The sequence below is a fragment of the Lagopus muta genome, chromosome 2, assembly GCF_023343835.1.
Source record: "Lagopus muta isolate bLagMut1 chromosome 2, bLagMut1 primary, whole genome shotgun sequence".
NCBI classification, from domain to species: Eukaryota; Metazoa; Chordata; class Aves; order Galliformes; family Phasianidae; genus Lagopus; species Lagopus muta.
The window spans coordinates 48,345,147-48,357,686 of record NC_064434.1 but is presented as its reverse complement, the minus strand read 5'-3'; positions in this window follow the sequence as shown (position 1 = coordinate 48,357,686).

Below are 12,540 nucleotides of genomic sequence, written 5' to 3'. Positions count from 1 at the left end.
AAAATAGAACAGTGTACAATAAATTTTGGAGCATCAACCAGACCAAAGAGGAATTAATAATAATAATAAAGAGTAATAATAATAATAGTGAGCCGGGTGCTTACATTCTGTGTGAAAAGGACAAAAGACGGAACATGCTTTGCCAACAGTGCGGTAATCTTGAGATGCAAAATTGAAGTAGTAAGTTACTTTAAATAATTATTAAAGAACTATTTGATAAAGCCTAAAGTATGTTGAACATTTTTTGCAAATGTATTCCATTTGTAAGCCAGATCTATCAACTTTTTCTAGAAATATCAATTTTTTAAAATATTTTTTTATAAAAAGAATCCAACCAACGATAAAATTGAGAAAATAATAATATCTTTCCACATAACTAGAAAATTCATTGATGGTAACAGGACAATTACATAAAATAAATACATCTATACCAGACTCAACTTATACCCTTCTTTCAGAGATCTACTATGGAAATGTCAGGAAAATTTTGCGGCAAAACAAAAAAGGCAGTTAATTTTAGTTTTGGAAAACACAAAGGCATAATCCAGAAATGTGCCCTGAAATCCTCATTATTTCATGTTGGGAAATCATTTTTACATTTCTTATGCAGATTTGTTTTTTCACAGTATCACATTCATCTACAAGTTCAGCCTTACCCTACATGCAGCCAATGCAAATATTAATCTAGCATCAAAACTGTAATAGCCACCTTGAACTCAGACAACCAAGGGCAATGATTGCAGGATATCTGCACAGCTCAGAGGAAGAGGAACCCAAGGCAATTTAAACAAATTAGAATCCATGGAGAAGAGGAATGCTATCACCATACCAGAGAGTCTGTTTTGCTATCCTAAGGTCTCATGCCCTGGCTCCAGCATATAGAAAAAGTAACACATACCTGTACTTACCTGAAACAACATTACATTATGAAATGTCTACAAATCTCTCACAATTGATACTTGTTCCTATTTGCAGCTGGAGGATAAAAAACACATTTATTTCTCATGGGCAGCAGCAAAATAACTCGGCAATTCTCTAGTTAAAAGAAATCTTCATAGTCAGAATTATTCACTTCTGTTTCCCTGTTTTACAGGTAGTATTAGAATATTTGGGGATAGGAGAGAAAAAGAAAGGGAGAAAAGGAAAGGGGAGGGAAGAAAAAGGAGGAGAGGAAGAGAAGAAGACAGGAGGAGAGGAGAGAAGGAGGAGAGGAGAGGAGGAGAGGAAAAAGGGAAAAGGAAAAAGGGAAAGAGGAAAAGGGAAAAGGTAATAGGGAAAAGGGAATAGGGAAAAGGATGATTTTTCTCACAGAAGAATATGTGAAATTTCCTCAAACTAAAACACATTTTTGTATGTCGGCTCATATTTTTCTGCTTCTGGGTGGTTTGATGAACTGTGCTGCATTCCACAAGCACATAATAGAGTAGTTTTCCCAGAGATATGCCTCTGGGCTATACAGAAGGATCATTCTTTAAATTGGACATCCAAAATGAAGTCTAGTACATATCCTCCCTCGTGTATCAATAAAGAAGTAAAAGTCCTGCCAAAAACAAATTAGTGGCTTGCGATGACAAACAACTGCGAGTTCCATTGCATTCATTCCAATTTTTACTGTCTACATGAAAGCTTTTAATAAACCAATATCAAAAAGCAAGAAAAAGACAGATTCTTATAACCTGGCAACAAATATGTAAATGTGAGTCTTTACAGTTTCCGCTGCCTCATGTACAGAGTGACTTTCACATGACTCCAGGCACTTGCCATCATCCATTCTGACAGAATTAGCAAACTTGATATTTAATTCTTCAGAATTTCTTTTACATATGTGGAAACCATTTTGCCAGATTTGCATGCCTAAAATTAAGATAATCTACCTGAAACAATTTTATTCCTGGTATTGGTATCATGTGGTATAAACAAGATATTAAACAATGTGATATCCAAAAATATTGCTCATTCTGCTAGCATTACTAATGAGATCTAGCAGAAGCATATAACAGCTAAAGAAATAAGGAGTGGGGCCTTGGAGTTGATGTGGAGGAAATGTTTTCTTGCTTTGATTTGTCCAAAGCTACCTGTGTATTTGGTGACTGAAGATTTGGTTGCTTAGGTTCAGCTTTCTCTGAAGGATCTGTTCACTTATTGTGTACCTTTTTTCTTCCTAAAAAGCAGAATCACTAGAGGCAGCTTCAAGCTTAGTGCTTATCTCTACAGTAGAGGTGAATTGAGAAGGAAAGGGAAGAAAGAGGAAAAGGGAACAGAGGGAAGAAAATAGCCCTTGAACTAGCTGTTTTGGAAAGAAATCTTAAAGTTGTGAGGTGTAAAATCCTCTGAAGGAAACTGGGAAAAACTGCTTGGATAATATCAGTTCAGTAAGATTAGCACACTTCACAACAGCACCAGAGGCAAAAGGGAACAAAATATCTTTTTAAATTTTAAGGCATGATGAATAGCCTTTCCATTCCCAGAAAGTATAGAGATTTACAACTACAGCTTATCTGAGGAAATCACAGAAGACAAATATATTTATATAAGAGTCAATACATTATAAATAGGCTATCCCGTATATTTGGCACATAAATATATTAATGTATGCGCATTTCTTACCTTTAAATTTGACAGGTTCTTTCTCCAAGAGGTAACAAGTTTGTGTGCTCATCACTGGGTGTACAAGTGTTTGCCTAAAGGATTCAACCACACATCTGTGGCTTGGTCTTTTCTATGCTGTTCTGTCATGCTGCTTACTGGCAAAACAAGTGCTAACAATTATTCAGTAAGCTGTACTCCATGTCTGTGAACAACAGAATTTTATTTAGTTATTTATTCTGGTGATATAATTTAAAAGAACAAATTAAAATATATTCTGGAATTTATTCACTAGAAATTTGATGATTAGTGCTTCTTCTTATTTTAAAAGAGTCTAAAATAGGGCCTTCCTTCACTCAAATAGCCTTTTATTCAGCCTTTTAGGACAAAAGAAACTCTCTCTTTTTCAGTGAATAGTGTCCAAATGACCCAGTGTACATATGATGACACAGGAGCTTTAAGTTATGTCTGCCTTGTGTTTACTTCACCATGCAAGAAAATTTCTGAGATAACCAATGTGCTGGCTACAATATACTCTTTAGTGTCTCTATAATATGGCAAGAAGCACCCTCTAACTTTTAAATCCTCTCAATTTGTCCCAGTAAATGGATATACATGACTCCCCATGGCTGCCTGCTTTCACTAGTTAGATTAGATTTGTCTCCTCTGAAGAAGCTTGTAAAAAAAAAAATTGATCAGTTTCACTTGGACTTTCCTCTAGCAGAGACACTTAAGAGGGAAAAATATTTCAAACATATTTTATCAGAACAGGAGATCAAGATCTGAACTGCAAAGTCAGAAACAATATAGCAAAATACAAGATCTAGTATAGTATAATTCTTGGGTTAAAACTGGCAAATGTAATTCTTCCTTAGGTTGCCAAATGACTCTCCGTAGGTTGTCTAGAATGTCTTTACAAGACAAAGGCCCACAGACACCTCATCTAATAATCTTCTGTCTTTAAGTATTATATATAGCTGAACCCAATTCATACATCCAGAAACAGTATATTCAAGCCTTCTTGAAAACTGTTTCTTGCATCCAGTGTTCTGTGGGAGAAAAACTAGACACAACTTTCAGCCTAGGCTCTCTGGAGACAGCATCACTGTTTGCGTGATCATAGTTCATTAGACTTTGCCATTTTCCCACTTTTCTGACTAGAAAGTTAGCAGGTTGACTAGGTGGCTGGCTAGTCAGACACTATAATGCTCCTTACAGTAAAACTCTTTTGCAACAGGAAAAAAAAAAAAAAAAGATGAAAAAGGTACAGAGTGCCAAAACCAAACTGTTCAGAGGTTTGAGAAAGCATGGTCTTCTTTTCATACACCACTGGCTTCCAGCAGTGACTAAATGCAATATATCAGTAATACAGGTTCTATTGTTACTATGAATGTATAAAGTGGTGATGCGCGCTCCACCAAAGATGCTGTCAACTATGTCAGAATTCATCTGTTCAACTAAGCAGATTGGTATTTTTAGTATACAAATCAGAGACCTTTACGAGGTCTTCATGGCCCTTCATTCACAATGGTTGGGCATGTTGTAATTTTGGAGGCAATCCATCTCTACAGTTAGGACCATGGTAATCAGTTCCAGTCATAGGTACTTATGAACAAGTGCCAGATTTAGCATTTATCCATTTCTGCTGGTTTAGAAAAGAAATTACTGGCTGTTCATCACTCCTGTTTCAATGTCTTCTAGAGGCATGGGAGGACATGGAGAGGCAGCAATCCTCAGCACACTGAACAGTAGGTACCATGGCACAGTCCTACTCAGCAAAGCAAGTTTTCTCAGGTCTGTCTTCAAGCTGATGAAGCACAGCAATGAGTTGAAGTCACCATGCCAGGCCCTGCCCTCAAAGTTGTTTTTGAATATTGCAATTTATCTCACTATCTCACTTTTCTCCTATGACCTCATTTCTGGTTGTACCTCTTTTGTCAGGCTGTTAACCACCTGTACTGTAACAACAGAAATTGTCAGGCTGCCAATTCTACTTATCCTGGCTCAGCTCCACCTGGGGTCATGAATTCTCTCTGAAAACTGTTGAAATCAGGAAATAAGGCCTATCGTCATTCATTGATTGGTGACAGGAAAACACAGCACTAAGAGAGCACTCTGCATCTGTGTACTGAAAATACCATGTTCAGGGTGTGATAGAGAAAACATCATCTAAGTAAAGATTACTGTATAACATGAACACCTAAATGGGATGACAAGGTTGAAATCTTACCTCTGGCACTTCTGGAATTTTCAATAATTGACCTTTCAACATTAATTCTTTCATTTCTCCAGTCACTTTTCATGGGAGAAGTAATAGCAGAAAAACAACAGCTAAATATCAAAACTGAGAAAGATCTTAATTGCAGTATGCATACATGAGTGCAGGATTTCAGATTCCAACAGGATAGAACATGAGAAGAAATTTCACAAAATACGTGTATCCTCTTAAAGAGATTCTGCACCATTTTCCCTTTTGGAGATTAATGGCTACTCATTCAGCTGCTGGATCCTCAAAAGAATTGTGATTCTCTGTAACTGAAAGCCTAAAATTTACACCAGAATCAGGAATATGTATTGACTATAGACTTCATTGTAAAATTCACAGTTCTGTCACCCAAAGTGTTGTAGTCAAGGAAGATGTATGATATCTGCCATGAGCAAAAGATATGTGTTTGAGGCAAGAATGAAAACTGATAGGAAGTAGAGGTGAGGAAGACAGAAAAGACTCACCTACTTGCCCTGCACATTTGGACAAACAGTTCAACAAAATCAAGCATAGCTATTTCCACTAAAAATGAGGCTCAAAGCAAGATGATCTGCATGGTAACCATCTCTGTCCCTAAGAAGAAGGCATAAGATCAACAAAAAAGTGAGGATTAACAGATGAACTAATTAAATGTTATTTGCATCTGAGGAAACTTTCAAGTGTGTAGTCTTTGGAAGATGATAATGGAAAATGACTCTTGATTTTGTCCTCAACCACAATAATTGAATAACCTTCATACCAGGACCAGGTTTCATGTCAAGAAAAAAATACGTACACTGAAGTTAGAGTCACCAAGGCCACATAGTATGACACAATCATTAAAAAAAAAATAAGGTACAAAGTCAGGAGAAGATCTAAGGTCTACTGTGAGAGAGGTAAGACACTGGAGGCCCACAGAGGTTGTGGATGGATGGACAGGGCATTGAGCAATCTGGTCTAGTGAGAAGTGTCCCTTCAACAGTGGTTTGATGCTCCTGGGAATCTGAAGAGACATGCAAGAAGTGCTAATAGTTGACCAACAGAATGACAACGTTGTCCCTAGAGGTCATACAGGGAAAAGGAGGAGAAATGCTGTGGCAGTAAAATTTGGACCACCACAGAAGAAGCTGAGGATGAGAATCCCTTGACATCAGGGCCAGCAAAAAGAATGTTATCACATGTGAAGCCAGAGATACAATACAGGCATATGATTTTAAACCTAAAGAACGAGTAATCTAACACTTCCCAAGACTGTATTTTCCAGTTTTATCATCCTTACTCTTAATAGTTCATATTTTATTTTCATCTGGACCATGTCTGGCTTTGTCTTCCAGTGCTTGATTCGTGTTATGCAGTTCCCTGTTAAAGAGTTCTGTGTTATCTGGTAACTTCTTCACATGAAAACACTTACCCATATTAATCAAGGTAGGTGTTAATTACATTTTGGGAAAAAAGCAAAACATATTAAGATCTCTCGGTCTTTCATCCTCGTATTATCTTCAACCCTTATACTATTTCTGTGGGTCTTTATTGTGCTGCCAGTCTTTCAGTATATTTCTCAACATTTTAATTCATCTCTTCTCATTTTTGCTATCTAAAAGCTGAACTTTCAGCCTAGGCAGGCCTGCAAGCTCTCCTGTGGTCCACAGAGTAAAGAAGGCAACTCCAGAGAGCAATCAGTTCATGCTAATCCCTCAGACATCTCACTCGGGGTCAGACAATAACAGTTTGGATGTGAGCCTCTCTCTCCATGCACTACAGCAGGCATTGAGGCCACTCAGATGGACCACTCACTCAGTTCTCAGAAAGCTGAGCTTCAGTTAAATCAATTCAAATCAACATTCAAACACTGTTATCAGTTGTTTTCAGCATTTTAGTATTGTACTGCTTATGGTAGTCAAATTATCTCACTGCTCTTGTCTATACACACTAATACATCAGTCCCTCTCTGCTGCATCAAAGCAGAAAAGTTCATTTTGATTTCCTTCATACTCCATGACCTCTAAATCCTTTTTAGTATCCTATTTCTCCCTTTAGATTGCAATTTCTCCCTATATAACCTATACTTGAACCTAACATCTCCTAGAAAAATAGTGAACATTCTGCAAGCGCTATCAAGATTCCCATGACAATTATCATGATCCAGATACTCTCATGTCTCAGCTGCACCTACTTGAACTTCCTGTTTTGGAGCTTGAATGAAATAATACTGAGCTTTACAAGTAAGTGATATCTTTTTGATACAAACAGAAAAGTTGCTTTTAAAGATGTAATAACTCAACACAATCCTTCATAACCAAGACTGAAAAACTCCGGTGGTTTTATTGATTTTACCCTTCAAAACAACCATAAATTTTGGAAGCCCTAACTTTGTTTTGTAATAACACCATTTTGTGATACAAAATCAACTTGTTTCAGATGGGAATTTGTGGAGATGTCTCTGTTCTAAAACTTACGAGTTTATAGAGGGAGAAATAACATATATTGTACATACATTTATCACTAATTCTTTGAATTTTCAAAATCTCTGCATTGTTAAGCAACAAGGTGCTGTGAAGAATTGACTGTTGTGATACTAATCACGGGAAACTTTACCATAACAGTTTAAAAATGACCCAATTACACCAACTATGAAATATAGCTGTTGAACTAGGTCTTTAAATTAGTAGCCTTATGAACCATTCATTCAGAGCCACTTCCAATACCTCTCAATCATTCTGAGACTGTAAAGGAAGCTTGCTTCAATTGCTTTTGTCTTTGACATATGAGAACCTAAAGAACTGTTCGGAAGTCCAAATAAATATGGCTTTTACGTGTTGTACATTAGGTGAAAATGTCTTTGTTTACTACATTTTGTACAAGAAAACTGAAAGAGGGTCTGTGAGGAGAGGGGGAGAAAAGTGATACATGGCTGCATCTAGAAGCACACACTTGTTTGTACACACAGCAAGAAGTGCCAGAGTCACTCATGTTCAGCTCTGCTAGCCTTCAGTTACACAGGGTGTTTCTTTAAGAAAAGTCACACAGGAAAAGGAGGCCACTGTACTTCCCCTGGGAAAGCTACTGAGCATTGAAAACAAGCAAGGTTGGATTTGATGGTCTTTAATGTCTTTTCCAACCTGAGCAATTCTATAATTCTATGATTCTATAAGGTTCCCAAGATTCAGGAGGAGGCATGGGAAAAAAAGCAGCTTGTGTAAAACTAGATTGTGACAAGGAGCAGGAAGCAGCCAGGCAGGCTGGAAGGGACAGGGCACAAGTAGTGGTGCTGCAGTGTGAGGTTGCTGAGATAGATAAGGCCAAGCATAGAAGCAAATACTCACCTGCCAAGAGAAAGTGGGCAGGGGGAGAGCTGTATGTACATTTTGTTTCTCTCTGTCCTGCTTTTGCTAACCATTTTACATTTTCTGTGTTAAAAAAAATTACACAAGTTTTTAGCTTTTAAATCAGATCGTATGGGACTGGAGGAAGCTGTGTTTCAAAACTGCTGGTCTTCTGGGAGATGTTCACTCTAACAAATAATCTAAGCATTTGCACTGGGCAACTTATGGCTTAACCACACTGCAGAAATATCAGTGTAAAACCTTAACACATAGCTCTGAAAGAAGCTCTGAGTCTGAGCCCAGATCTTGCATCTAGATGCCCTGCACTTAAAGAACAGAGCTGGCACATCTCCCTACTTCTTCCTTGTAAGATTAACTGGGTGCTTACCTGGATCTGTCCTGTTCCCTTCCATACAACTCCAAATAACTCTTGGCTTCGCTGACACAAGATAGCTTTAGCTTTGTCTTCAGTGAAAGAGCTTTAATGATCTTTGCTCACTAATGGAGTTTAGCCCATAGTCCTCAGAAAATTAGCATTAGCAAAAACAAAATGAGAAACAAGTGTCAGCAAAAATTCCACAAACCCTCCTTACTGGTGAAGAAAAAGCCTGTAGAACCATGCCATGAAGTAATGTTAGAGCACTTTGACAATGCTGGACTTAATCTAAGGAGTTAGAAGGAGCCCTTCCTCCCAAAGTTCACAGCACTACTAAGCCTAAGCAAGAGTATTGATGTGCATGTAGTTCAGGCAATACAAGCTCTTTCCTGTGATGAGGCAATGATAAAAAAAATATACACAATTGAAAAGGAATAGCAAGTTCTAAAGATAGAGTATTCAATATGGAACTATAAATGCAAACAAGATTGCTATCCTACAAAAACTCATATACACACACAGTAATTGCAATAACGCACCACCCAATTAGACTCTAATAATCACTTTGCCCATTCTGCATCTGTAGGGAAAAGACATTTCTGTTCATAGGCCTCTCTAACAAAACAACAGTCCAAAGTATTCCCCAACATCTTTCCTGCAAAATATTCAAATTCTGAAAAGAGTTTAAGAAGTAGACAAGGATTTCTTTTACAAATAACAGAATTTTTACTAATTTTTTTGTATTGCTTGCAAGATGGAAAGATCATGGTTTCATAGTGCAAGTGATTAAATTAGGGCTTAATTTTTGCTATTTAAAAAAAAAAAAAAAAAAAAAAAAAAAAAAAAAAAAAAAGAAGGAAAACACCAATTTCAAGCTTAAGAAAAATGGAAATCTCTCTAAGTCCAGAATACAAAAAGAACAGAATGATACAAAATTATACATTTCTTTCTTTCTACCTGGGCCAGCAATCATGGGAGAAATCATAGTCTTCTTAGGGAAGCATGAAACTACAGTAATCCAAGAAGCATGTTAATGGCCTCCTAAAGAAATTCAGGTCAGCCTCTACAGCAGATATTGATAAGAATAAGAAGCAGGAAGAGAACATGAGCTCTCACTGCGGAGTTCTAAAAGGCAGATGTGATAAATCCTCCAAAGAGACAATTGTTATGAGTCTACTGTTTTAATACTAAAACAAAGCAAGATGAAATGTTTTTACTATGCTGTGACAGTGCAGCTACTGACAAGGTGCCTTACTGGGACAGAAGATCTAAAATCACCTGGTTCAATAAAATGAGAACACGTTTAGTCTTGTGCTTGGCAAAAGAGATGCTAACCTCCTTCAGAAAACACTTAATTCTTCCTTCCTTTCAACCACAAAACCCTACTGAAGTGAATTAAGAATGTCAAATTTAAATCTGTCTAAAGTTCATTATCCACTACATTAACTTTTATCAAGTTATTAAAACAAACTTTTCATAAATATGTTGCATTTCTACTAACGCTGTGAAGAGAGACCAAGTGAAATCCACAATCCACCTTTCAGTACAAAAACATTCATCATCAAATTAAGTATCAACAAAGCAATATTTTATTGCGCACAGGCATGCCTGTGCTTCTTGTAGCAGTCATCTCCCTCTTGTCCATAATCATCTTTGCCAAGGGAGGTGGTTGAGCCACCATCCCTGGAGCTATTCAAGAAATTTTTAGATGTTGTACTAAGGAACGTGGTTTAGTGGGAAATACTGACAGTAGGTGAACAGTTGGATTTGGTAATCTTGGAGGCCTTTTCCAACCTTGGTGACTCCACGATCTTCCTTAAACTAAAATAATAATGTTCCAGCTACAGAGAGTAAAAAGTTTCTCCTATTTTTAAGCTGCAATCTTTGCTGTCTGCTTTGCATTTCATTGTAGGTTATTATGGCATGGGAGTGAAACTTGTCAGTTGTCAACGTGGCAGTGTTAGCAGCCTGGAAATGCCTGTGCTGCTAACTAGCAATTAGTCACACAACAGCATGAGATCTGAGCAAGCACAGGCAACTCTGCAAAGACTTCAGAACTGTTGCAGCTCCTGGTTTACGCCATTAGTGACAAACTACAAATCATGAAAAAGGCTTTTTCAAATGCATGCATTCAGCCCAGGAGATTACCATTCACCTTACTATAGCTCCAATCAAGGAACTTGAGGATGTGCTGATTTACATGGGACTTTACTGGCACTGCCGAGGCACCAGGTGGTAGGTGGCCAATCAATAAGTCAAAACGTGATTTTCAGAGAAGAAATGTGGCACTGTACCAGTGCTCATATGTGATATCTGTATGCAAATGTATCAGAAGTTTCTGCCACCAATGACTATGTGCCAGCTGTAACTCAAAACTCATATTTTCTCCCAAGGTGATAGTGGCATTCCTCACATGTGGGATGTTATTTCTGTGAGGAAATTTAGTTTGTTTCAAACTTACTGATAATGACATACTAGCTGAAGCTGATCTTTTATTAATCACAAACTTGCAAAAGATTTGCTCTTATGTATAATATTTTTACTTTTCTCACTCACCGATTCTTTCATCTGTAACAAATCTTGTTATATTGTCTTGATTTTACATTTTTTTTCCTTTTTTTCGTTTTGGCAATAGAAATGCTGAGTAACAATAATAACTTTAACACTGAATATTTGACTGAAAGCACTGACATCAGCAAAATAGAAATTTACTTTCGTATGTTCTTAGTCTTCATCGTTTTGGTTTAGATTACAATAAATCATTTAAGTTCATACAACTTTAAAAGAATAATATCTGTTCTTAATCTAAACCATAGAACTCCTCTGAAAATTTGAGAAAGTTTTCCTCAAAAACCTTACTTGTTAGCTCTTACTCAGTTGTCATCTCTATAATGTTTTACATAGAACAGTTACCTATCATCCAGCAGAACCATTTTAAATAAATTTTATAAAAAACCTCAGAGATCATGTAATTTGTAAAGATTTTCTTCTACTTCTTGTACCTTTGATTACTGATAATACAGCCAAGCATGGTAAAACTTGTCCTCCATAAACAGACTACAGTAATTAAGAATATTAAATGTCTCCAAGTACTCAAACATCTATTTTGAGTGGATGAACCATACAAGGTCCTTAGACTGGTTATTATAATCTGTGTTTTGTCATGAGCATCTAAGGATCACACAACAGAAAATAAGATTTGAGATTTTTCCTGACCTAAATTCTGCAGGCATGTATTTTATTCTTTGGAAAAAAAAAAAAAACAAACACATATATATATATATATTTTTTTAAATATATGTTTTCACATTCCTGGCTTCTCAAGTACAGGCTAGACTTGAAAGTACTGTGCAAAATTCACAATGATCTCAAAGCAAGATTCAAGTCTGAGGATGGCTAATGGCAATCCCGGGAAAAAGGTAGCCCAGTTCCAACCAGAAACTCACTCCATGATACCACACATGCACCATTACAAATTTTTAATTCCAAAGGGCGATCTCCTCCTGGCAATTCTGCCTCTTTTTAATGACACCCACGTAAGACTTAGACAGTCGTCTGCACATTCTTGGCCAAGAATCCCCTCCTCAACATTCACAATTTAGGAACATATGGGCTTCCTTGTCAGCTTATACTCAAGCCCATCTGTTCAGATGGCAAGGAGTCTGCCTACAAGTCAGTCAGATGGCTGCTGTAGGGTACACGTGGCATAAAATAACAGGCTTAGATACTGAAAATGCCTTTCCTGCTGCAGGATGCCTCTCTCTGCACCAGCAGTCAAGCGCTGGCATCTCATGTCTCTTTACACTTGATCAAAGCTATTTGAATGCATTTGTAGAAAAGAAAAAGAAAGAGCTATCGGCTGACCACTCTCACTGATTGTAGGAAACAGGGCTGTATGAGTAATAGAAACAGAAAAAGCATATTCACTGAATAAGCACAGCAGTCTCGGCTAATCATGCAAACTCAGTACACAATGTATCTGAGAGGTATAGATAGGACCTCAACTGAGT